General features: G+C 37.6%; 1 protein-coding gene across 2 annotated transcripts in view; it reads right to left on the bottom strand.

Moving 5' to 3' along the window:
• iPLA2-VIA (calcium-independent phospholipase A2 VIA) overlaps positions 1 to 27,341 on the bottom strand; it is a 369,611-nt gene that overhangs the window by 323,033 nt on the left and 19,237 nt on the right. The gene's annotated exons all lie outside the window — the stretch shown is intronic.

The following is a 27,341-nucleotide window of genomic DNA, read 5'->3' as shown; positions in this document are numbered from 1 at the left end:
TTGTGACCTAAGAGATCAGTTTGAATTTCTCTGTCATCATGGGCAGCCCAGGATCCAGTGGTGGCCAAAGCAGGGGTGTAAAACAGTTCCTGAGTGAATGTGAATTAGAACAAATGCTCGAGGAAATACTCAAAAATGAAGGATCTGAATTAGATGACTGGGCAGGCAGTGATCCAGAACAAGAGGAAGCAGATTTCCCCATAAATGTGAGCTCCGAGTCAAGCAACAGTGACGCAGAACTTCGAACAAGGGGTAACCAAATTCGAGGCCGTCCAGTGAGTCGTATTAGCAATTGCACGTGAGGTCATGGCATTTAAAAAACTGAATGGCCTAATTCAATAATTTATCACTCGACTTTTGTGGCCAATAGTGGATAATTATAGTGATGTACAATGATACATCACTATAATTATCTATATAACTATATATATAATTAGTATATCGTAACGCGTATGGGCAGGCGTTACGATATACTAATAAAATTTGGATAATAACATACATAAATTTTATTAGTATATAAATTTACTTCTTTATAATTTTCATTATTTATGTAGCAGCTAAGAAATATTTTGACTGAATTTTTTGAGTTTTGAACACTAAAGAAGTAAATATAAATAGAAACTAATAAAAAATTAACTTTTTATTTTTTTCAAAAACGTTGATTTCATGCAACCCATTCCTGGAGCCCATATCACATGTATAACTAAAATTTTTGTTCCAATTAGTTGTCAAAGATGCTAACTAAAAGACAAAAAATAATTATTTGGATATTCCATAGAAATACTGAACAGTAATTTTTTTAAATCGAGCTAAAAATGGTCAGAACACAGGCTTCTTTAAGTCCCAGTAGGTCCAGGACTCAAAGTGTTAAAGAGTTGTGGAGCACAAATCAGTAATCTAAATGCTGTGCAACTTTGCAGGAATGCATTGTGCACCATGCAGAAGCAATATGAGGGAAATAGTTCGAAGAAATTCACAACCATGGGTGCAGCATCATGTACCAAATGTAGTAATTTTTCTGTCTGTCTGTCTGTGTGTTAGAGAAGGAGAAAAGCAACACCAGCATAAATAACACATTTTTATTCACTTCCATTATGTATTCCCAGGCTGTACTGTTCGATGCACTGCCCTTCCCAGTATTCCACAAATTTGCACAGCGTGTTCAAGGGCAGAATGCAGATGGTTAGGACTGATGTTGTGCACATGCTGCGTTATGCTGTCTTTCAGTGCTGGCAAGTTATGCTGATAACTTGACAGCACTGATCAGGATGATCCCCATAAACCCTCTCTTTGAGAAATTCCCAGAGTTCAGAAGTCACAGGGGTCAGATCAGGTGAATGAAGCAGCCATGCAGTGGAAAACACATGGCCAATCACTCCAGCTTCCCTGAAATGTTCTCAAAGAACCTCCTGTACAGATTGCATGGAGGACCTCATCCAGCATGAAAATGACTGAATCCATAGACAGGTGCTGCTGTAGCTGTGGCACAAAAAAATTGTTTAAGCAGAATAGTTCAATGATAAATGAAGCTGTAAACCTGCACCAAACAGTAACTTTAGATGAATTCAAAAGAATCTGTTGGATTGCATGTGAGTTTTGCGTAGTAGATTTCCACTCCATTCAGGTGAAAGTGAACCACATCTTCCCATAAAATCCACAGCCACACAGCATCCAACTCTACTTCAGCAAGGAATGTTAAAGCGAATGTCAGTCAACTTTCAAAGTACTGTGGGTACAACTCCTGTGTCAGGGTTAGCTGGAAATTTTCCAGACGGTTCTGTAAGGCGCATCCACATGTCTTGATAAAGTATGTGCACTGAAGGAACCAACACTCTTATTCATGGCCTACTCCACAGTGGCAGTAGCAACTTCATTTGCTTATTGTGAACTGACTGGTTTCAGACCTCTGCCAGGTCTAACTCCTCCCATTTCTTAAAACCAACTGATCATTTGTCGAAGAGCACATGGAGATAGTGGACCTTGTCGACGTTTGTTCAAGTAACGAAATTCACAAAATGCAGCAACAGTATTGTAATTGTTTAGGTAGTACTGTTTCGCAAAGAAAAGCACATTGGAACAAGATTAGTGCCATCACCAGAATGATGGGAAAAGTCCAGTGTGTCCATCTTTTTAACCTCCTGGAACCTGCTAAGTTGCTTGATATGCAAATTCCATTCATTTGGTATTTACAATGCTCTCTCTGGTGGTAAATCTTGGAACCACAATTTTTTTTTCCTCTCAGATATTCTGCATGATGTGCAATGTACTCCTGCAAAGTTTCACAACATTTGGATCACTGGATAGCACAAGGCATTAAAAACAGGGATACTTGAATTCTGATCACCCTGTATGTAACAGTAACAGGAAAGATGTATTTAGAATGGTATTTCTGCAGTTTCATTTTGCCATGAAAGGTGTCCAAACAATATTATATATATCCAAGAGTTCATTCTAAGGATATTTATGAGTATTTAATACTATATATAAACTTATCCATGAGCAGATTTTATTAGGAATTCAATGCTAAATTATTATTTTTACATGACACCTCCAAGGATCTAAGGACTCACCATGGGAAGGCACTCTACTCTATGCATCTCCTCTACTTAATCCTCAACTACACACAACGACACTACTACTTTCACTATGTTATCTGCCAAACTTCACCTCCAATAGTATTTTTTGTCAGCAAATTAATTGCATAAATTGAAAATTGTGTTCTATAAACATATTGTTTACTATATTTAAACATACTGTTTGGTGTATTCTGTTGCTGTGAAATAAAGTATAAATGTTGTACTATATAACTAATACATGGAACAAAATTATTATACTCATATATAATATATTCTATTATATATAACATTACATATGTGAAATACAGTAAAAACTCTTCCAAACATAGCTCTATTATTATTATTTTTTATTGAGTTACATAAAAGAAACCATTTTTTCAAATTTTTTGCAGAAAATCTTGACAGCCTGGATGGCTGTCAAGGTTTTCTGTCAAGGTGTCAAGGCTGACAGCCTGGATGGCTGCATGGTCAGCATATTTGCTCTCTAACAAACAAGCTGTGGATTTGAGTTCCACCATGGACATGATGATGTTTGTGACGGTCTTTAACTGGGATATGAATTTCATCATGTGGTATGAAACCACCACATTCTACTTACTGGGAGAATGAAGTAACGTGAAAAAAATTCAATTTTTGGTTTCTAAAGCAAGGTTTCAGGGTTTCTATGTAAAAAATAAATAAAAAAATAACAAAAAGAATTTTTAACAATCCTTAGTCTACCTATGTACTGATGTACTATAAATTTATAACATTTCAAGGATGGGAGACAAAAATCATTCTACTTTTATTTACTATCTTTTACATCTGTGCACACCTGACAATTTAGATGATAAAGCATCAAAAACTTCCTCTAAATGATTCATTTCTATTTCAGAAATGAAATAACTGAGAGACAGTTTTGGTAGTATTTTATCACTAATACCACAGTCCTGTTTACTATTACTGGCAGAGTTAGGAAAGCTCAAAGATCTACCATTAATCTCTCAATTATCCAACCAAAGCGAGAGAGCAACTTGCCAGTAGGATAATTGAAAGATTGGATAACTGAAGGTACAAATACATGTGCAGCAAATACCAAAAGTGAACTGACACACTAACACATTCAACAGTTGGTTAACTAAAGGTTCATTCATTTGAATGCCATTCAAACATACACACACATACACACACTATCTACCAATAATTATCCAGACACTTTAGCAATTTACAATTCATACCAGCAGACAAACCCTAATATCATGTCGTCCACCTTTGGCTTTGATCACCTCCTGCGCCCTTTTTTTTTGGTGGGGGGGGGGGTTCCACCAATGAGCAGCAGACATCAGGTGGAATTTCTCTCCATTTCCCCATCAAAGCAGCTGAATTCAGCAACAGTTCGAAGACATGCTGCTCTGGACTTCTGTCGCTGCTCCAATTCATCCCATACGTGTTCAGATTGAGGATAGGACTCTGTGCAGACCAGGGCAGTGGCTTAACACCCATCACTTCATACCATTCCATAACAGCTGCAGCTTGGTGGCATGAAGCATTGTCATCTTGATAGTAACACGGATCCATTCCATAAAAACTTCACAGTGTAGGCAGTACCTGATTATCCAGAATATCAAGGTACTGAGCTGCCTTCATAGAACTATGGACAATGACCAGTGATCCCACTCCAAACCAGCCGAATGCAACCCCCACATCATTACTCCACCACCAACAACAACAAACTTTACTTTACAACACACTTGTGGTAAAAAGTGTTCACCAGGCAGCCTCCACATCCACACCCTGCCTTCAGAGTGGAAACAGGTGAACTTTGATTCATTGCTTCAGAGTACTTTTCCACTGGTCAACTGTTCAGTTAACACGCTCTTTGTACCAGGCCAGACGAGCTGCCTTGTTCGGTGTTGTGATGTTCGGCTTGTGTGCCGCTGCTTTCCATGGAAACCCAGTACAATATTAGTGCTCACCATGGTGTTAATAGCACTCTGGAAATCATCATGGATGGTCTTGCTGATTGTAGCCAGTTTTTGCATTCCACCTTCTGCCCCTGTCAGTCATTTTTGGCAGTGTCCTGGGTGTTTTCCTGCACTAGTGATGCCAGAACATCTCCATTTGTTGATCACATTGCCAACCATTTTTGGATGCTCCAGTTGAGTGGCAATAGCACATATGGACATGCCACCAATGTGACAGCCCACAATGAAACCTCTCGAAGTCATTGAATTCATGTTGTGTTTTCATACTACCTGTATTCAACAGCTACAATGAAATCCTGCTTCTGCTTCCTACAATCTGTAAACTGGCTTTATGTTATTAACAAACCTCAATTGTTCCATCCCTTCAAATAACAGGGGTGTCTGTATAATTATTGGTAGATAGTAAAGTATGAAACAGAGTATGAGAGTTCAAAAATTCGAAAGAATGAATGACAGAGAAAATGTGACGCAAGATTCAAAAATTGAGTTGGTTAGGATGAGGCAAGAAATGAAATGGATGCGGAATGAAGTTAAGAAAATTTGGGAAATGTATGGGAGAGCGAAAATGATTAAAACAAATCATGTTGGTATAAAAGAGGTAACAAAAGACCCATTGTATGGCGACTCAATTATTAAAGGTGTGCTGGACAAGAAGATGCACAAGGTATGTTTTCCTGGCAGTAGAATAAGTAGAGAGTGATTGAGGCATTGGATTTGAGAAGGAAGCGAGCAAAAGAGTCGTGGTTTTAATAGGTATGAATGATTTGACTGAGAACAAAGAGCACATCAGATTGGATATCAGGAGGTTGCTTAGATAAAAGAGAACAGTGGTGAGATGAGGCAAAGAGCAAGGTTTATGAATGATATGTTAGCTGAAATGTGTGAGGAGAAAGGAGTGCAGTTTGTTAATGTGTGGAATGAGTTTGAAGTGAACTATATAAGAGTGATGGACTGCATTTGAGTGTTTTTGGTGTGAGTTGCTTGGAGAGACTGCTCTGGATGGTAGAGAAGTGAGTACAGAGAATGAATTTGATCAAGTGGGAAGCGATGTGGGAGAGTAAGATAGGAGAGATTGAAGAGATGGTTATGAATGAGGAAGTGAGTGGCATGAGTATAGAGAAAGGGAGAATGGGTGTGCAAGATGGACAGGGAAACGGGGAGGCTCAGGGTGGACAGAGGAATAAAGCGTGAGAAAGGTGGATGCTCCAAGAGGATGTGAACGCATGTGTAGACAATAAAGGAATGGGATGACCTGGGATCAAGAGGAAATAGTTGGAATTGAAGAGGGTTCTAAAATGAATAAGCAGAAAGGGAAATGGCTCCAGCTGAGCATAGAGAAATCACATTGAATGAGTGGAATCAGTGGAACTAGTTGTAGATCCGGTAATGAGCTGTTGTTTTTGTATACAAATGCTAGAACTGTAAGAAACAAGGGATGAAATGGTTGCATTAATTGAGTCTGTTCACCCAAAAATTGTTGGAATAAGTGAGACATGGATAGATGAAAATGACATCCTGACAGGAATAGAGATGGAAGGGTATGGTATGTTTCATGTATTTTGTGTATTTCGGTCTCTATTGATGATAGAGACAGAGTTATGTCCATACAAAGGACATGCAAGAGGGAAATAGTGCAAGTGGTTTTGAAGCAGTATGGTGTGAGATAGAAGTGAATAGAATGAAATACTTTAGTCAGATGTTGTTACTATAGTGACTATGAAATGTATTATCAAATTAGCCACACAAATAAGAAAAGGGGCGATCATCATGGACGATTTTAATTATGCCAATATAAACTGGAATGATGAGATAGTAACTGGAAGTAAAGAAAATGAGTCTCTTGAGTTTTTGAGGGACAACTAGCTCAGACAGTATATAACAGAGGGCACACGAGGATTGAGGGTCCATAAAGAGGGCACACGAGGATTGAGGGTCCACAAAGAGGTTCTCACACTGCTGGCAACCACCCAGTTACCTGGGTGGTTGCCAGCAGTGTGAGAACCTCTGTGAGAAAAGGGTATATGTGGAACTACAAGGAGGGGGGTGATTATGAAGAGCTCAGGAGACAGATTGCGGGTGTTGCATAGGATGAGGAGTTAGCTGAAAAAGAGATCAATGTAGCTTGGGGGATTTTCAAGAACTATCTAGTAGAAACAATGTCTAAATATTTTCCAAGGGTCAGGGGGTTAAATAGGGTAGATGTGAAATGGATGAATAAATAGATTAAGCATGCAATACAGAGAAAAAGAGTAGAGGTAGCATAAGAGAAGTGATAATAACCAATTCAATGAGGATTACAAAGACCAGGCAAGGTGAGTGACTTGGTTGGTAAGGGAAGCAAAAGTGAGGTATGAGCAGCAGTTGTCTAATGAAGCAAAAATGAATCCTAAGGAGTTCTTTTGATATGTAGCCAGCAAAAAAAAAGAATGATTATGGAAGGATGACAATGATTGGGGGAAATGGTCATAAAGGTCTTTCAATCTTGTGAATGTGACTTCATGGAGAGATCGAGAGCAGCTGATGATGGGGAGAAGAGACTGACTATAAGTGAGTAAGAGGTGTATGGGGAGTTGAGCAAACTAGATGTTAATAAGGCTGTGGGACTTGATAATATATCACCATGTATTAATCTGAAGGAATGTGCCAGAGAGTTGACACCTGCCTTGACATATTTTTTTAATATGAGTCTTGCAGTGGGTCAAGATCCTAAGGAGTGGAAGGAAGGCAAGATTGTGCCACTTCATAAGAGAGGTGATAGAACTCAGGCATCAAATTACAGGCCTATCTGTGTGCCAGGTGTTGTGGGTAAGTTGTTGGAGAAGCTGGTGATATAGGATCCAGAAGTGGGTTGACAACAATGGTATTATCTTTGATGGATAGCATGGATTTGCTAAAGGAGGTCATGTTTTATATAATAAGGTGATGGATTCCTTGGACAAAGGAGAGGGATACACAGTAATATATTTAGATTTCGCAAAGGCTTTTGATAGAGTACCTCATGATAAACTGATAGTCAAACTAGAGCAGATGGGGTTGGTTAGATTAGTGCATTGGATTGGAGACTAGCTATCTGATAGGTATCAGCAAGTTGTGTATGGGGGAGCGATATCCAGGAAAAGGAAAGTCACTAGTGGAGTGCCTCAGGGATCAGTTTTAGGGCCATTACTGTTTAACTTGTATATTAATGATATTGGTGAAGATTTGGCTGGAGATATTCAGTTGTTTGCAGATGATGCAAAGTTGGGATGAACCATGAAGACTATTGAAGATGTTGTGGCCTTACAAGAGGACTTGAATAAATTGAGTTATTGGATGCGGAAATGGGGATGCGAGTTCAATGTTTGCAAATTGTATGGTTTTAAAATTTGGAAAACAAAGATGGGATGCAGAATTTATACTTGGTTAGGATATATTGTTAGAGGTGGAGGAAAGAAGAGATCTGGGGATGACAGTAGATAAGGATCTGAAATTTAGGGGACACAGCCAAAATTGTGAAGACAACACAAAGACTTCTGGGAATGATGCAGAGGACACTGATGTGTAGAAGAAGTAGGGAGATTCTTGTTCCGTTGTATAAGGCTTTGATTAGGCCACACATGGACCATTGTGCCCAGATTTGGTCACCTGGTTTTCAGAAGGATGAAGAGATGTTGGAAAAGGTCCAAAGGCAACTGACTAAGGTAGTTTCTGACCTCTGGAATGTCGAGTATGAAGAAAGATTGAGAAGATGTAATTTGCAGAGTCTGGTGGACAGGAGGAAGAGGGGGAGATATGATAGAGACCTATAAGTTGGTAAGGGGTTGTTATAGGATTAATGTTGGAGAAGTGGAGAAGTTCTACATAAAATAATGGGAAATAGGGGGGAGAACCAGAGGTCATCCCGGAAATTGTATAAAGAGGGTGTGAGTAGGAGAGTGAGAGGCAGAGTTGTGAATGACTGGAATGCCTCTGTGGTGTCTGCAGAGAATTTGAGCGTGTTTAAAGCATAGTATGATAAAAGGATCTCCTAGATGAGTCTTTGATTCCATGGGATCTTGGGTAATGTGTGTATGTGAGAGAGAGAGACTTCATATGAGATTGAAAACCTGTAACGTAACAGTGATATTATGTGACCAGTGAAAAAAAATCTGATGTGTTTCTTGAACAGCTGAAGTTGAAGTTTTTAAGGAAAATGTATATGGAAGATCATCCTAAACAGCAGAATTTTGAAAAGTTTGAAGCTAAACTGTATATAGATGTTTATTTTTTACATGTTTAGAGAAAGTGGAGGAATTGTGGCAATTCAACAGAACAACACCAATGAAAATACCTATAAAAAGATATGGTGCAGAAACAGAACATCTATAAGTAAGCAAGCAGAATGTCTTTTTCTAACAGCAGCAAGCATCCTTAGGAAATTTCTGGGAGTGCTATCCTACATGTGAAAACAGTATTCTAAGATTTAAAGGATTTATATAATGTTCAGAATTGCATACAAGTGAGAAGAATGGTCTTGAATGGAAGAGGACAACAAGCTTTTTTTGGAGGCTAAGGAGACTACAGATGCGATGTGGTGCATATAGACATAATGGATATTAAAGATCCAACATTATTTCAAAGCCAAATGTATGCAGAAATTATTAATGTTTCATAATTTTGACCAGAAAGCTTATGAGAATATACTTCTCGGCATCAGAGTTGCCTTAGCTTGCACTACTTAAAAAAACATGACCACAATCCAAGCATCTATATATTCACCATTTATTAGTCCATTTGATAAAGGTTTCACTGGCCTGAAAGCTGTTTCGAATTGGTGGTTCTCTTCAGAGACCAGGCCTTAAGTGAGCAAAAACTCTCATTCAATACTAAAGAAATCCATCAGAGAAATGTATGAAATGTCAAAATTACAAAACTTTCATCATTTCTACATATATTTGACTTTAATAATCTTGGATCTTTAATATCCCTTATTTCTGTATAATTTACGTCACCAAAATGAATGTATGGCCCTTTCTTTATTAATTGCAATGCGATGTATTGCAAAAAAGACTAGGGATACAAGTCAGTTCAAGAAGAAACATCAGAAGTAACTTCTTTCTTACAAAAAAAAAAAAAAGCAACACTTTTGGTAGCAATGACATTCACTTCACTAGGGAATGGTATAGAGATCACACAAAGCAAAAGCACTGTTACAGAAAATCTTGAAGCCTGAATTATTTGAGCACTGCAAGGCTTGTCCAATGGAGACTGTCCTCAGCAAATCTATGGAAAGAACTTCAGGTCAGTGAGAGAAGATCATGAATATATACGAGTGATTTCACCGTGCTCGTCCATGAGCATGGTGAAATCACAGAGCCATAGGCTACACTGACAAAGAAATCTGAAGAGAGGAAACTATGACATACAATGAATGACTATAGATTATAGGATACTAAGCTTGTGCTTAAGTATAGGATTAAAACAAGAATATAATTTACTTGGTAACCAAGCAAAAAAAAAAAAAAAAAAAGCTTGCTTGAATAAATGCAAACCATAAGAGAGAAGCTTGATAAGAAGGTCTCCATGCCAGACCCAATCATATGTCCTAAAAATGTCAAGAATGATCTCTCCAAACCTTTAAATGGCTTAAGTCCAAAGGAACCTGTCACAGAAGACAACTAATAAAATCCATAATAGTAAGCTCGGGCAAAAGAGTTGATAACCTTGTAGAAAGTTTTTGCTTGGTTTTTATCAAGTAAATTATAAATAGACAAGAAATTATATTCTTGTTTTAATCCTATATCTAAGCAAAAGCTTAGTAACCCATAATGCCAAGTGCATTTCCTTTCTGATGTATACATTATGATCACTATCCAGATCAGTTTTGACTTTAACTGAAGTATCCTTAATGGGAGCTAATCCAGTAAGATACTGAGGTTAAATCAATGGAAAAGTCATATTTTTCATTAACGATTTCTGAGTTTTTTTATTTAAGCCACTCTGAACCAAAGATGGTTGTAGAAAATTGCAACCTTTATTGAGGAGACCTCAATTAAAATCAAAACCAGCCTAGATAGTGATCCTTCCCATAATACATACCAATATGAACATTCAAAACCCTGATATGAAGTGTTTTGCCTCTATACACAAGTAGCCTAGATGGGAAGATATTTCAAGTGCAAACTTTGCTTGCGCTTGGGTAGAATAAATAAAAATAATATAATTTGTCGATTAAAATTTATTTGATAACCAAGTAAAAAAAAAAAAAAAATTCTACAACTATTTTTGATACAGAGGATTTTAAAAATATGACATACATGATATACCATTTTACTACTTATAAATGGAAAATATGCAACTTCTACACTGATTTAACCTCTATATCTTCTTGGGGTCTAACTCCCACTGAGGAGATCTAGATAAAGGTCGAAACTAGTTAGGGTTAGGACCGCTCCCATAATGCATAGCATTAGACATTGATTGATAGTATTTAGCCTTACGGCTGTTTGGGGGTAGCTATATATGCCACCATCTAGGGAAATTGCCGTACTATAGCCTATGACTGTAACCTGTGTGTTCATGGGACCGGTTTGCCTGATTGCAGGATAGAAAAACCCCAGATAAACTGGTGGAAAAAACCCTGCTGTCCACACCCAAGACTGGCTAACTTGGCTATGGCTGAGAAAGATCCTTAAGCTCCTCGCGTCATCGACGAGAATTAAATCTAGGACACTCCTTCCCCAGGCATATGGTTGCAAAGCGCATAGCCACTAGGCTAACGGCACAGACAGCATTAGACATGTCAGAAAGAAATTCATTTCAGACAAATTATGGAGACTACAACCATGTTAGAAATAATTATTTTAATTTCCCGACCGTTTCAACCTTCATATTAAGGTCATCATCTAGAGTACACACACACACACACAGAGAGAGAGAGAGAGAGACAAGCTACATTACATTTCAAACAGTATGCCAAAGAACCAATGATTTTATCAATGGTTATTCTACTGGCCTGACCTCTAGTGAAAAATAAATAAATAAAAATAAGTATGTGGTATAAAGATGACAGAAATACAACCTTAATGCCACCTTTAAACCTCCTCCAAAATTAAAGAACTTAACTCATCCAAGGATCCGCTTCCCCCACTGGCCCACCCTTCTCCAGATGCATAATCATGTTCAAAGCCATTCATATCTTTATCGTATTTGCATACCATAACTGAACTTTCTTCCACATTTTCCACATTCCTCCCTTGATGATCTAGTTTCCCTGACTCTCTACATTAGGTCTCATTCCAATAAGTAATTTTTCCAAGCTCCTGATGCCAAATGAATTCAAGTGCAGACTATCCCTCATATATACAAATCTTTTTGGCTAGCAAACACACTTCACACATCTAAAAACTTGCATCCATTTCTTGTACACAGCCTGCACATTGAATCATTTGCTGAAGGTAAGCAAATTACTTAGGCAGGACAAATCTTTCACAAAACATGTCACCATAAAGAGTAACATTTTTCTGTCTACTCATTCCCGAATTTTGCCTTTTACCAATTTCTCCACTGCTTTAACCACCACTCCTACTGAATGGTCTGTAATATTACCTCTGGTTTCGAACCTCCTTTATGCAACAAAACAATTTTGAATCTTTCCACTTCTTTTGTAACTTACCAGAGTTAAGACCTATAAATAACTTAGTCAGAGGTCTGCCTTTCATGTTTTCTTAAAAGAGGAACTAATCCTATGGCCTTATTTGCATTAAGTTTTGTAACATTCTAAGCACCTCCAAATTCATCCCTCTATTCTCATATCACACCAGACAATGCAATATCTCCCCACCTGGATGGTACACCATTGCAAAATGTTCACTCAGTAACTATTTTATCTGCTTCTGTTACCTCCCTGCTATCAGAATTTGTTAAGTTATCCTTTCACACTTGTTCTTCCTTTTACTTACTATAAAGAGAAAGAGCTCTTTGGGATTTACTTTGATCTGCTCAGCAAATCTCCTATCATTATCTTTGTCACCCTTCTTACCTGTGCCTTGTACTGCTCATGAGTTTGCTGATCACCTTCGTATACCTTCCACAACTTTTTTCGCCAAATGCCATGTAATGATACTATGTAACCATCTAACTCTTACCTGATTTATCTTCCTGACTTCGGGTATACCACTTAACTATCTCCTTTCAAACACTTAATTATTTCCTATGCACTGGTACCATCTTTTTTTCCTGTAGAATCTTATGCGATGGCACTGATCCAAGCTGGCATCATAATGGCATAATCATCACCCTCTTTTATATATATACATATCACTCACACACATAAGGCCTATAGCAAATAAATGAAATATGTGGGCTGGGGTTAAGAGCAGAGTAATCAAATGGCATTCCTCTAGTTGTTTATTTTTTATTATCTTTCTTTTTTTAATTATCTCCTATGCACTGGTACTATCTTTTTTTCCTGTAGAATCTTATGCGATGGCACTGATCCAAGCTGGCATCAGAATGACATAATTATCACCCTCTTTTATATATATACATATCACTCACACACATAAGGCCTATAGCAAATAAATGAAATAAGAGCAGAGTAATCAAATGGCATTCCTCTAGTTGAGAAAACACTTCATAGGGAAGGCTGTTCACAGACTAAATATAGATGGAATAAAATGTGACTGGGAATAGCTGCTTGGGTAAAACAGCACTTCAACTGTAGAAGGATGTTGGGTAGCTGTTGCTCTTGTTGCTGAGGAAAGTGACTGAAGAGTCTGTGAGAGAGAGGGAGTTCTTAAGCAACTAAACTGGTCTCTTATGAACAGAACTGAGAACTAGAGGTTTAGGCGCACTACCCAAAATGTGAGAGCAGAATTCCAAGATTGACCAGATTTGAGATTTGCAGAGTAACTGGCCACATGAAAAGTAACGTCCTGAGCAAAAGACAATGCCAAGTTTTCTTGAGGATGAGGGATGCTATAGACAGAGGTGATATGATTATGTCAGGAAAGGCTGGAATAGGTCAGTCCAAGAAGAGAGAGATATGATCTCGAATGTTTATTTGAGCATTGTCAAAGATAAGGGGAGAAGAACTAAGAGGTTTTTTTTTTTTTTGTGAGAAAAACAAAAATATAAACTGTTTTGGCACTGAAGGTGACTATTTTTTTTTTTTTTTTTTTTTTTTTTTTTTTTTTTTTTTTTCCACTGGATGGTGTAGAGATCAGGGTTAGGGCATACTGTAGATGACATTGAAGCATGAGATGCCTGTGCACTGCAAAATTTTTGTTATGAGCAGGATGAGTAGAATCTGTTATCATTAGCAGGGCACAGGGTTTGAGGTCAGTGAGAGATGGTGTATGAGAAAGAGGTGTTGGTAAAATGCCAGAACCCTGAGGTATACCTGCATTATTAGGAAAATCTGAAAAGAGAGAGAGAGAGAAAGAACATCTTCCACCATTACATGAAGTGAACAACCTGAGAGAAAAGTAGTAATCCAACTGCAAAGAGAGAAGGAAATATTAAGTGCAACAGCACAGGTTTTTTCACACTTTTCCATGGCATATGTCCAGAGCAGGTAATATAGGTGAAACATGCTGTGGATCAGGATTAGTGACATTCATATTGGTGATCATTGATTAAATGATCACCAATACGGATGCAGAAGCAGACTAGCAATGGCCTGCTCCATTACTTTATATACACTGAGGTCAGAGCAATAGGTCAATAGTTTGAATGTAGACACCTTTTTTTTGGAATTCACTGTATATGGGCTTGCTTCTATGATGGATGCCAGCTGGGTACAACACAGGAGAATACAACATAGTGTATAACTATGTTGTATTCTCCTTGTAACTCTTAGAGGTAATAGAAAGAAAACAACTATGTCACTTTTCAACATACTTTTCACATTTTTCAATTAACATTTCTTCTTCTTCTTCTGCAGCTTCTCCCACTTAAGTGGGGTCACTGTTGATAATGAGTCTCCTCCACACCTTCCTATCTTGGGCTGTCACCACATCCAAGTTCTTCATCCTCAAGTCCTCTTCTACCAGCTCCCTCCATCTCTTCTTTGGCTGCCCATGCTTCTGCCTTCCTTGCACATCCATCTGCATGACCCTTCTTCCCACATATTCGTCCTCCCTCCTCATCACATGACCAAACCATCTCAACCTTGCCTCCTGTATTTTCGCTCCTAAGTTCATAACTTTCACTGTTCCCCTGACATAGTCATTTCTCAGACGATCCTTTCTGGTCACACCGCACATCCACCTAAGCATTCTCATCTCTGCTACTTCCATCTTGCTGATGTTATTTTTCCTCAGGGCCACAGTTTCTATAGCATATGTCATAGCTGGCCTCACTACTGTCCTATAGATTTTGCCTTTCAGATTGATCGGCACCCTCTTATCGCATAACACTCCAGCCATCTCCCTCCAGTTCCTCCAACCTGGTTGTATCCTGCATCCCACTTCCTTCTCAGCTCCTCCATCTTCTTCCACTGTTGAACCTAAGTATCTAAAGTCTCTCACCTTCCTGATGACATTTCCTTCCAGCTCCAGATCTGTCTCCTGCCTGCCGCCCACTGTGCAACACATATACTCTGTCTTACTTCTGCTCAGTCTCATACCTCTCTCTTCCAGTACTTTTCTCCATCTTTCCAGTTTAGTTCCTGCTTCTTCTCTTGAATCTACACACAGCAAGATGTCATCTGCATACAACATTGTCCAAGGCGCATCTTCTCTCACCTCCTCTGTTACCACCTCCATCACAATATTAAACAGAAACGGACTTAATGCTGACCCTTGATGCAAGCCAACTGTTACTTGAAAACTTTCTGTCTGTCCCAGACAGGTCCGAACACTTGTCTTCACATTTCTGTACATTTCCCGCACCAACCTGAAATATTTCTCCGGCACCTTCTTCTCCCTCAGACACCTCCAGACTTCTTGCCTTGGCACTCTATCATAAGCTTTCTCCAGATCAATAAATGCCAGATGTAGCTCCCTTTGTTTCTCTCGATACTTTTCCATCATCTGACGTAACCCAAAGATAGCATCTGTTGTTGATCTACCAGGCATGAAGCCAAATTGTTCCTTTGCAATCTCCAGCTCCTTCCTCAATCTACCATCAAGAACCCTTTCTAGGATTTTCATTGTGTGGGAGATCAACTTTATTCCTCTGTAATTTTTACAGTCTTGTGCATCCCCTTTACCCTTGTAGATGGTTACAAGAGTACTCAATCAAGAGAATTCCCCAGCAATCCCAAAAGATTGTTGCCATGATCTTCTTAGTGGACTGAGTGACCTTGGGTTTTCTCGTTGGTGCTTCGCCTGATTTGCACCACTCCATGGATTCCCTTTTGGAAAGAGGATCATAATCAAGGACCATGGTTTCATCCCAGGTGACAATGGATTCCAGCACTTCTCTCTGATTCCCTTGGCAAAGCTCTAAAAACTTGCAGGAACAGGTCACACGATGCTCCTGAATTGAAGAGAGAAGTCAGGGCACTTACCTTGCGCTGATCTTCATCATGTGAAGCTTCTCATGAATCATGCAAATGATGGCTGTTATTGAAAGCCCAACCTTGCTGAGCTTTCTTTGAGCTTCAGTTGTATGTCCATCATGGAGCAGTTCCTCCTCAACAAGAGAGACATTTTCTTCAATTATCACTTCCTCAGACTGACTATCACAAGGATCATCTTCGATACTCTCTTCCTAGGCAAAATTGTTTAGCCCATTTCTTCATGGTGGAATATGAAGGAGAAGCTTTCCCCACAAACACAATACCATCTAATCGCTATTTGATAGCACTTGGAGAAAGCCCCTCTTTGGTGAAAAACTTTATCACAGCGTGGTACTCAATTTTTAACGTTACAGCCACTTGGTATGCCACATGTTAGTCAAACGAGTGCCTCCAACTGAATGACGAAGGTAGAGAGTTGAAACTAGTATTACTAAGCTCCCCCATAGATGGTGCTATCTGTCATGCATAGTGTTTTAAAATGATGCAAAAACATTTGTAACCTACCTCATATCTTGAGCACAACTGGTGGGATTCCATCATGATGAGAAGCCTTTTTGGTATCAGGTTTTTCAAGATTCTTCTGATGTCTTTCTGCCAGAAGGGAGAAAGAAATGCAATGATCCAAGTAAAGAAGGATATGATTTGTCTTGGTTATCTACTTTGGAGATGGATAAAAAGAATGATACCAGGAGTTATTTATCTTTAGGTAATGCTGCAATACTACAATATGTACAATATTCTTGTAATTCCACATGTACTCCTTGACTGAAAATTCCATGTCTGGCAATCTCCCAGATCAAGACTGCATGATCACTCACCCTGATCACAGAAGAAATATCTCTACTTAGTTGTTGGCAATTCCTTTGATGCTATCACCAGCCCAGTATTGTAGTACCAAAGTCCCATACATTACATGCGATCTCAAGTAATTATATCTTAGTAACAATAATTTTCATATCCATCTAATCTATGTTTCCATAGAGAAGTAACACATAATAAGTATCTGTCCTGCACTTATTATGCTAATTTGTTGATTCACACTATTTACATTCTTTCTTGCCAACTATATATTTCACCTTGCTGGCCTCTATCTCAAACCAGATGGTCTCTCAAATGCATTACCTTCTTCTTCTACATCTTCCTACTGAGCTACTCTTTTCAGCTTGAATTCTCCTGCTACCATTAGCAAAACCTCTCCTTCCATCCTGTTCTCTCTGTCCTCTCTGAAATATGATACCTATTTCATTCTATCCCAATATCATTCTCAACCAAAAATGTCTCATTAATGCCTATAATCTCTGGCCAAGTTGAATTAATCAATGCCAAAAACTTCCTTTGTTTTCAATACTCCTAGCACTAGTATATATAAATTGCAGTATCCCTTGATCCTATCGTCTCTCACTGCAACTTGTGTTGTCTATTCCAATTTCAGAACTTGTGGAGCTATATTCAATATTATTTAATCATTATTCCACTAACTTGCCTCAAAGCTACACATGAATTGCACCCCCCACCAAAAAAAAATAATAATAATAATAATAATAATAAACTAAAAACCACCAATTTCCCTGACACTGAACTGAAGAACTCTTACTGAACACTTTGTTAAGATACCTAACTCCAAATTCATTCAAACACTAACCACAAGCCTTATATAAATCCTTTCATCCATTAAACTTGTACCACACATTCACAAACTTCCTGGCATTCCTCCCACACAACCTATACATTGACTTATGTGCAATCATGGCCCTTCATTCCAACTCACCTCCATCACACCATAGTAGAATAATAATAATAATAATAATAATAATAATGTTTACTCACTCACTCAAATCATTTGCTTAAACTAGCAAATCTCATATCTTCTTGTATACCACACTTGTCTGTCATATGATTTGTACCTGCCAATGTATCATCACTTTCATTTTGTTTTTCTCATCCTAACAGCATCACTAACATCCTTAATATCCATTCCAGAGAAACAAGATTTTGTCACACTCTTCTTATTATGAAGTCTCCATAAAAAGTATCCTTACACTCCTTTTCTTCTTTCATGCTCTTTCTCCTTGCTTGCACCTATCTTCTTATGCTTCCTCAACTTTTAACTTATATAACCATAGTATTATATTAAAAATACAGAAAATTTTTAATATAGAAAGGTATCAAAAAATAGAAAAGCAACTGGATTAGTTGTTTATTCTGCCAGAAAAAATGTGAAGTAAATCTGATAATACTTCACATTTTTTCTGGCAGATTAAACAATTTAAATATTCTCCCCCATACTTCCAAAGCTCTATATTCATGCCATCTAATCAAGTTGCTTTTCTATTTTTTGATATCCTTCCATATTAAAAACTTCCTCTGTTATTTTATGAACTCCTCTTGTCAATTCTTATGTCTATCAAACTGCCTCCATTCCTGTTTAGCAAATTTTATTCTTTACAATCTAACCTCAAAGCTGACAGTGAACAGTCGCCATGCTTTAGCTAGTCACTGGACCTCTTTCACAGCATGAATAAATTAAGAAGGCAGCTAAATCTGCATATAGTCCAGATGCAGACTCAAAGTCATGCAAATGGATAACTCTTTCCCATCATTACTCTTAGTTTCCTCTCCTGATTATAGCAATCCACCATTTGTTTACTTAGTTTTGCAGAGTCCTCTGAACCTCAATTCTTTGTCCTCAGCATACTTGCCTCTGTTAAATCACAGCTGATGAGTTAGAACCAGTTCTTGAATTTGTAAATATATGACTACTGCACGTTCACAAAGAGTTGAGAAACAACTACTGAACTGAATACTGAGGTGACTAATCAATAATTTTATCACTTTCAGGAGCTATGCTAGTTGTAAGAATGAGATGATATACAATGAATGATATGAAGGAATTTTAACTCCAACTCATTAAATAGAGTAAGAAGGCTGAAAAAATACAAGAATTTATATAGTGGAACCTTCTTATTATATGTCAGAATTATTTGCATTATAATAGCAATTTTCTGGGTAACTCTTACAACTTTTGCGATGTGTCCTCTGAACTTCAGTTCCCTGTCAACTAGGATCCCAAATCCCTTGCTTCCTCCACCTCCTTAAGCAAAGTTCTTCCAATATAATAAACCTAATTACATCTATTCATTGTCTTGGGGATGAAGTAGTGCAGAGGATCCAGAAGCAAGTGAAGATGACGAGTTTCCCATGCAATGCTCCCTATGAAGATTAAAGGTATGTGGGTTGCAAATACCTGATAGGTAAAAATAAAAAAGGAAATATGATAGAAACATTAAGTTACTTAAAGGATTTTACAGGGCTAATGAAGGTGAAATGTTTCAACACTTGGCTATAGGAGGCAGAACAAGAAGTTGCATAAGTTGTGTAAGAATGTGGTTAGTAAGGGTGTAAGGACTAGATTTTTTGCATGGAGAATGGTGAATAAGTGGAATGGGTAACCAGAGTCGATTGTGAGCACTCTGTCTGTTAATAGGCCCAAGGTAGGTACAACAGATATTGTGTGGACAGTATGGGTCTCCTATGATGAGTTTTAAGACTATGGAGGTGCTCATACAATAATAATTTTTAAAAAATTACAAAAACACTACTGGAAAATTGCCTGAGATGAACAAAATTAAGATACAACATCATAACAATATCAATAAACTTGGTAAAAATCTTTTCTTTCTCTACCTCCCCCAACCCAACTGGCAGAACACATTTCCCACAATCATTCTATTCTTGGGTCACCTGGCAATAAATATAATAGTGCAATTATACCAAGTAGAATCCATAATTTCTTCTTGTGCTGTCTAAACACCAGTGGTTTTAAACCTATAGATTGCAACTGAATGTTGGAGCTGATTCTATTTTCAAGAACCTCCATAGTTCAGTCAGTATAGATAATGACAGCCTGGTTGGCCGAGTGGTTAGCGTATCTGCTCTCCAGCCAAAAAAAAGCTGCAGGTTTGAATCTTGCCATGGGCATGGATGTTTGCAATTATCTGTGAATGTTAGTGGTGGTGGGCAGTAGATGACGTTGGTGTAAATTATGCAGTTCGCTGTAGTTGGTGGAATGAGTGGTGGAGATGGAGAGTTGAGGGGTAGGTGCCCTCCCTCAAGTCCTTGGACTCTTTGGAGGTGTCACATAACAATAATATACATTTGTCATTCGGTTGAGGAGAATCTGCATTTCAACTCAATAATCACTGGCTTTCCTTTTTCAATGAGTCACATGATCTTTTGTTAATACCGCGCCAATCATATGCATAGAGATCGCAGCAACCAGTAGAGAAAATGTGGGAGTGAGAGCATTGACTTCTACTCGATTTTGAATTGCATGAGGGTAGAGCAGTGAATGAGGTGAAGTTTAGGTTCTATGCAGAGTGGATGGTAGCCAGTAGCTACGACCTGACTGCAGCAAGGATCTGTCTAGATTTTGAGAGTTAAGGACATAATCTCACCATAAATAACTGCCAGGAGTTTTAAAAAAAAAAAAAAATTAAAAAAAGCATCTCTAATGGGAACAAAGATGACGTTATTTGAGTAGATGACCATTTGTTTTAACTACAGAAGCACCGTCCCTAAAGATTCAAATATATCATGTGATGAAGGTGAGCACACGATCGCATAAATAATGTTGATAATTAAAATTTAAATGTATTCATTTTATAAATGTGAGCAATTATAAATTATCATGAATACTGAGGATTTAATTATAAACATCGAATTAGTTTAACGTAAGATGGCTGAGTTGTGTGAGGCAAAAGGAGTTCAATTTGTAAATCTGTGGAGTGAATTTGGAATGGTATAAAACAGATAGATTACATTTCAATGGTTTGGTGTAGGTTATTTAGAAAGGCTATTGTTTTCTGAGAAGACACAGAGGCTAGAAGTCAATGTAGCAAATGATTCAAGTCTACCTGTGGAACAGGGTAGCACAAATCAACAAATTGTACGGCAGGAGGAAGATGGATATGAGGTTGAAAATGCGGTTGCAACACCACAAGATGATGGAATGCATAAAGGTGAGGTTGGGACAGGTAAGAATAAAAATCACAGTCAGGACCAGGGAAACGGGAGTGGTCAGACAGAAGACATAGGTGTAGTATAGCAGCTATAAAACAGAATGTTGGTGCTGGTAGAATGGCCTTAAACACACAGTGATTATGTTTCTACAGAAATGTAAGGAGTATTCGAAACAAGAGAGCTGAATTTGTTTACATTCATTGAGTCAGTATGACCAAGGATAATTGGAATAAGTGAAACTTGGTTGTTTGAGGAGGATGTGATGTTGGGAACAGAATTAGAAGGACATGTAATTTTTCTGAAGGATAGAAATGTGAAAAGGAGGGAAGTGTTGTTAATTATTGCAGAGGAATTGTGTCTGCAAAGTGTGGAAGTTGATAGTGCATGCACAGATTTTGAATCTGTGTGGTGCGAAGTTAAAATAAATAGGTTAGTATATCTGATAGGATGCTGTTATAGGCCAGGGAATACAGAGAATACTGATTGTGAAATGTTTAGGCAAATTAATTGGACATGTAAAAAAGAAGGTGATCCTGATGGCAGACTTTAATTACAGGAATATAGACTGGAAGGAGGGCACAGTGTGTGGGAACAAGGAGAGCAAGCTTGTGGAATTTCTGAGAGATAAGCATCTTAAGCAGCAGGTGATTGAAGCAAACAGAGGCTTTAATGTTTTGGATTTGGTGATAACTTCACAAGATGTAGTTGTTAATGAAGTATTCATACTACTGCCAGTTGGTGAGAGTGATCATAAGGTACTTGTTTGGGAAGTGATGAAACAAGAAAAGGTCACTCCCAAAAATGGATATATGTGGAAGTATATAGTCTTGAAGCTCTGTAGTCACTTAACATCAGTACATTGGGTAGATGAGTTGAGCATGAAAGATGTTGACAATGCATGGAAACTCACAAGGCAGTATCTGACTAAAACAATGTATGACGGCATACCAAGGGTTAAGCAAGTATTAGAGTGGGAGTGAAATGGATGAACAGCGATATCAAGCAAGCTGTGCTGGAAAAGAAAATCTTATGGGGGGGGGTACAAGACAGTTGGTGGTGATCAGATCCATGAAGAGTTAAAGTGCAGGCTAGAAAGGTGACGGGCACAGTAAAGAAAGAAAAAGGTGCAGTATGAAAGGAGATTGGCTAGTCAGGCCAAAGTTAACTCAAGGGAATTTTTCTGATAGATGGCAAGCAAGACGAAGAATAATTATGGCAGCAGACTAACAGCTGCAAAGGATATAGTGGAATTAATGAACGAGCACTTTATTAGCGTATACTGGTATGAATTATCCGGTACAATATACAGAAGAGAGGCAAGTATTAGGAGAATTGGAAATAAAAGAAACATTTCCAATTCTCAGATTTCCAATTCACATCTAACTCAACCAGCATCTATTAGATGCTGGTTGAGTTAGATGTGAATAAGGCTGTGGGAATGGATGACATATCACCACATATTCTTAAGGAATGTGCACCAAAATTAACAATGTCCTTGACCTGGTTATCTGATGAAAGTCTTGCAGAGGATAGGGTTCCTAAGGAGTGGAAAGAAGGCAAAACAGTACCACTTCACAAGCATGGTTCTAAGACAGAAGTCTCCAACTATAGGCCAGTCTGTATAACTATTGTTGTGATCAAAGTGTTGGAGAGATTGGTAAAGAATAGAATACAGAATTGGGTTGATGGATATAGAATTCTTTATAATGGTCAGCATGGGTTTGTAAAGGATAGGTCGGGTTTTAGTATTTACTTGCATTTTATGATAAGGTGACAAGTGCGTTAGATAAGAAAGAATCATATACAGTGATATTCTTAGACTTTGCAAAAGCTTTTGATCGATTATCACATGATAAGTTGGTGTACAAGCTGCAGAGGATGGGAATATATATAGTATATTGGTTAGATAGATCAGAGAATGGCTCTCAACAATACCAGTAGATAGTGTATGATAGTGCAATGTCTCAAAAAAGGAGGGTAACCAGTGTGGTGTGCTCTGGGATTCTGTTCTTGGATCCCTGTTTAACTTGTTTGTAAGCGATATGTCATGTGGACTGACTGGGGATCTTCAGCTATTTGCTGATGATGAAAATAACAAGGAATGCGGAGAACCGTCCAGGGCTTCTGACCTAATGTCCAATCCTCACCTTCTAGTGGTGCACCCTGTTGGGTATCTACCTGGATACTGAACAAACGAGGATGGGCTGGCAATTTGGGATTTAGCCGACCAAATTGTATTCTTATTGGCTTAAACCAAAATACAAAATGATGGCACAACATGACAAAATTTCATGCCGGCTGGGGCGTCGCCCAGTTAAACAAGGCCCCCGTTGTTTTCACCAGGAAACCAGGGCGAACAGCAAAAAGTCAACTACTGGAACAAATCTGAAAACACACCCCAACTCAACATCACCAGAGTTAAAGATCGGTACTATCAACATAAGAAGCCTGAATGGCAAGAAATAGAGCTAGCTGAGGAATTAGATAAGTACCAGATCGACATAATAGGGGTGACTGAAACAAAAAACACAAAACTGGCGAGATCTTTCTGAGCAATAAATACAAAATGTTATATTCAGGCAATGACAATCAAGGAAAAGAAGGAGTAGCCATAGTATTCAACACTAAATACGAGGCTAATCTTCTTGAACGGCAGGCAATATCAAGTAGAGTGATGTAGGCAAATATCAGAATGTGCCTATGGTCCCACAGAAGGTTCTACTAACGTAGAAGTGGAGTAATTTTTTGAGGCTTTAGAGAAAGCAACTGACAGTGGCGGACCCAGGGAGGGGGCCAAGGGGCCCTGGCTCTCCCCAAAAGAAAAAGTTAAAAAAAACAGAAAATTTTCTAAAATACTTTTCCTAATTAAAATTCATTTTTTATTTATGTTGTGTCATATCGTCTATTTCTATACTACTTATGAATTAGGGGTCACATAAGGTGAGAGAACCCTATAGCAGTGTTTCTCAACCTATGGTCGGCGACGTTGGGACAGGCGGTCCACAGGTAGACTTAAATTAACCAAATAAATCTATATATTTTAATTATCCAAACAAAACAAATTAAAATTGAAAAAGTAAGTAAAAATTATTAAAATAAAATGAATACTTAAAAAAAAAAAAATAGTGGCAGAATGTTTATTCCATGAACATTCTGCCACTATTTTAATTTGTAGCGGCAGAATGACGAGTAATAAAAGAAGGCTGAAGTGAAAAAAATATGGTTTTATTGTTTCCACCTACCCATGCTGTTTTGTCAGATTTGAAGTGAACATGTGTTATCCACATGACCACATTTTAACCAATTGCTTGTTGTTTATTGATTTTTATTATTGAAGGTTTTCCTTTTTCAACCAAGGCTCAATATATCTTCAGAAGTGCTAAGTAATACTTAGACAAAATGTGTTGTGAGTTAACTCCAGTATTCATATATTTTTCAGAAATCGCACGAAAAGCAAGCTGACAATTGAATTGAAATGCTAACTCTCTTCAACTGAATTCCAATAATATGTTAAACTGCCATAACAGCATTCACTATATATATATATATATATATATATATATATATATATATATATATATGACAGAATGATCATTGACTCGGTTAACATACATAGTTTTATGAAAAAAATTGAATGACTAGAACCGAGATTTAATTAAAAAGGTTTTAATATAAACACACTACTAGTTTCGGCCTGTAACAGCCTTCTTCAGATGACATTATAAGCTTGGAATAATTTCCACCTTGGGACATAGAGCCCGTTCTCTTCTTGATGATCCAAATGAACTGCTTACAGAAATAAACCATCTGAAAACTTCTTTCGAAGTTAATGGATATTCCAAGAAAATCATTAACAAATTCCTTCTTAATCCTCCCAGACATCACTCAGAAGAAACAAATAGATTCAAAAGCAATATATCTATTCCTTACATAAGTACTGTTTCACATAAATTAGCAAAAGTTCTAAAAAAATACAATATCAGAACCTTGTTCACTCCACTTCCAAACTCCGTTCCTTAATTAGCCACCCAAAACCTTGTCATCATCAACTCAAATATCCTGGCGTATATAAAATATTATGTGACTGCGATATTCCTTATTTCGGGCAGACAGACAAATCTGTCGAAATGCGTATGGAAGAACACATGAGAGACATTACTCACAAGAGACAGCGAGCAAGTGCATTATCAAGTCATATCCTCTTCTCGGCTAATCCTAATGATGAGAACCAAAGTCACAAAGTCTGCTGGGAAAAATCTACAAACATCTTCCGTTGCAGTGACGAAATAGAGAGAAAAATTGTGGAATCGAGAGAAATCATCTTCAATCCTGTTCATCTAAATAACAACTTAAGCTACAACCTCCCGGATAGTCATTCAGCTGTAATCATGTACTGGCGTTCACGTGATGCAGCAAGCACGCACTCTCCCAACAATGCAACAAATGAAAGAACAGCTTCAAATACAACTACAACGTTTTAATGCTAATTATGTATAAAGACTGTCTATGTTGTTCATAGTCTTTTAACCCTCAATGTTTAGTGTTTTTTCTTTTATAATGTCACCTGAAGAAGGCTGTTACAGGCCGAAACTAGTAGTGTGTTTATATTAAAACCTTTTTAATTAAATCTCGGTTCTAGTCATTCAATTTTTTTCATAAAAATATATATATATATATATATATATATATATATATATATATCTTAGTTTTAACACGTTTATGAATTTTAACACTTTCAGTTGAATTTTATTGCTGCCGAGCGAACTCACACAATCTAATTAACAACAATAGTTTTTAGTTAGATACTGTGTTTGCCGGTGCAACATATGGTTTTGCTTGAGTCTATATATACAGCATAGTTTCTGTATGAGGGGACATGTGATTTATTAATTAGTGTCAATTTTATCCCAGTTGTCTCTAATTGCACTATTTGTTGAGAAAGATATTACACAGACTGTTCATACCTTATTCACTGACATAATAAAAATACTGGTTTTTCTTGCCTTTGCAATATAGTGGCTATTGGGGAAGGGCGTGTTGTTCTGAACGTGTTTCAGTTTTTTTTCATTTGCGAGGTATATGCGAAACTTTTTAATTTCTTTTTCAAAAAATAAAATCAGGGGCGAAAGTTATATGCGAGTAAGTACAGTATTTCAATAGATAAGTACATTGGTACCTTCTTTAAACGAAAAAATATCTCGGATGACAGTTTGTGTGTAGTCTCTGAAGAGAAAGTGGTCTGTAACGAATCCATAGAAAGAGAGAATTCCCATCAGTTGCAATGCGATAATATTAATACGCTTAACGAAAGGAAAGATTTGTTGACTTGCTGGACACTCGACCAGTAGATCGCATTCAAAGGTAAATATAATTGGTTATTTTGTGGGAACATTTTTGTTTTGTGACTTTTCTCCCTTTATGGCAATTATGCCTAGATTATTGTGTTATTATTCAACAACTGTTTACAGTTTTGAATGTGTATATAAAGTCAATATCAACAGTCCCTGATTATGAACGCATGATGAATGGGACAGGGGAGGTTTGCAGCTTCCCAGATAATACAATTGATTATTTTGTATAGGGCCCAGAAAACTTATTAGTTTAGAATTTAACCACTGGGAAAGGGTTTGTGTCCACCTCAAAACTCTGAAACAGAATTTGGAAACATTTTCCGAATAACTTTTTATAAGAAATTTCTGTGATTTCACGATCCATTTCAGGCTTGCAGTCACGAGAACGACCTTTCGTCATCGAAAAAAGAGCAGCTAATTGAGCATTCAAGTGACAGTGGGCTTAAAATGCAATTCCGTGATCGTGGTTTGGCTTGATTCTGGATCTCGCCTTCGGTGAGAAGTGAATTTCCTGAATTATTTGAAGAAATCGAAAATCATCATGCAGTTTTCTACAACCTATCTTTGCTAGAAACGATTATCATCACTCCTTCAAATAAAAACAAAATACAGAATTCGTCTTAGTGTGTGTGCCGATCTTCGACTGAAGTTGACCAATATTGAGCTAGATATCTAGCAACTTTGCAAGGTCAAGAAGCTCATCCATCTCATTAAAAATAAATAGCAACGTAATTATATCATTTTATTTATTTGTTTAATAAAAATTAAAACTTTGTTTTAATTTTTATTGAACCAAAATTAAATTTTTTATCTATATATCCGGCCTGGTTGGCCGACTCTCCAGCCAAAAGGCTGCGAGTTCAAATCCTGCCATGGGCATGGATGTTTGTAATTGTCTGTGAAAATACTAGTGGTAGTGGTCAGCGGTAGACAGCGTTGGTGTAGA

Source organism: Typopeltis vanoorti, chromosome 17, assembly GCF_054136105.1.
Source record: "Typopeltis vanoorti isolate ZY-2024b chromosome 17, IOZ_Tvanoo_1.0, whole genome shotgun sequence".
Taxonomy (NCBI): Eukaryota; Metazoa; Arthropoda; class Arachnida; order Uropygi; family Thelyphonidae; genus Typopeltis; species Typopeltis vanoorti.
The sequence above is the reverse complement of the archived record's forward strand: the minus strand, read 5'-3'. Positions and strand labels throughout refer to the sequence as shown.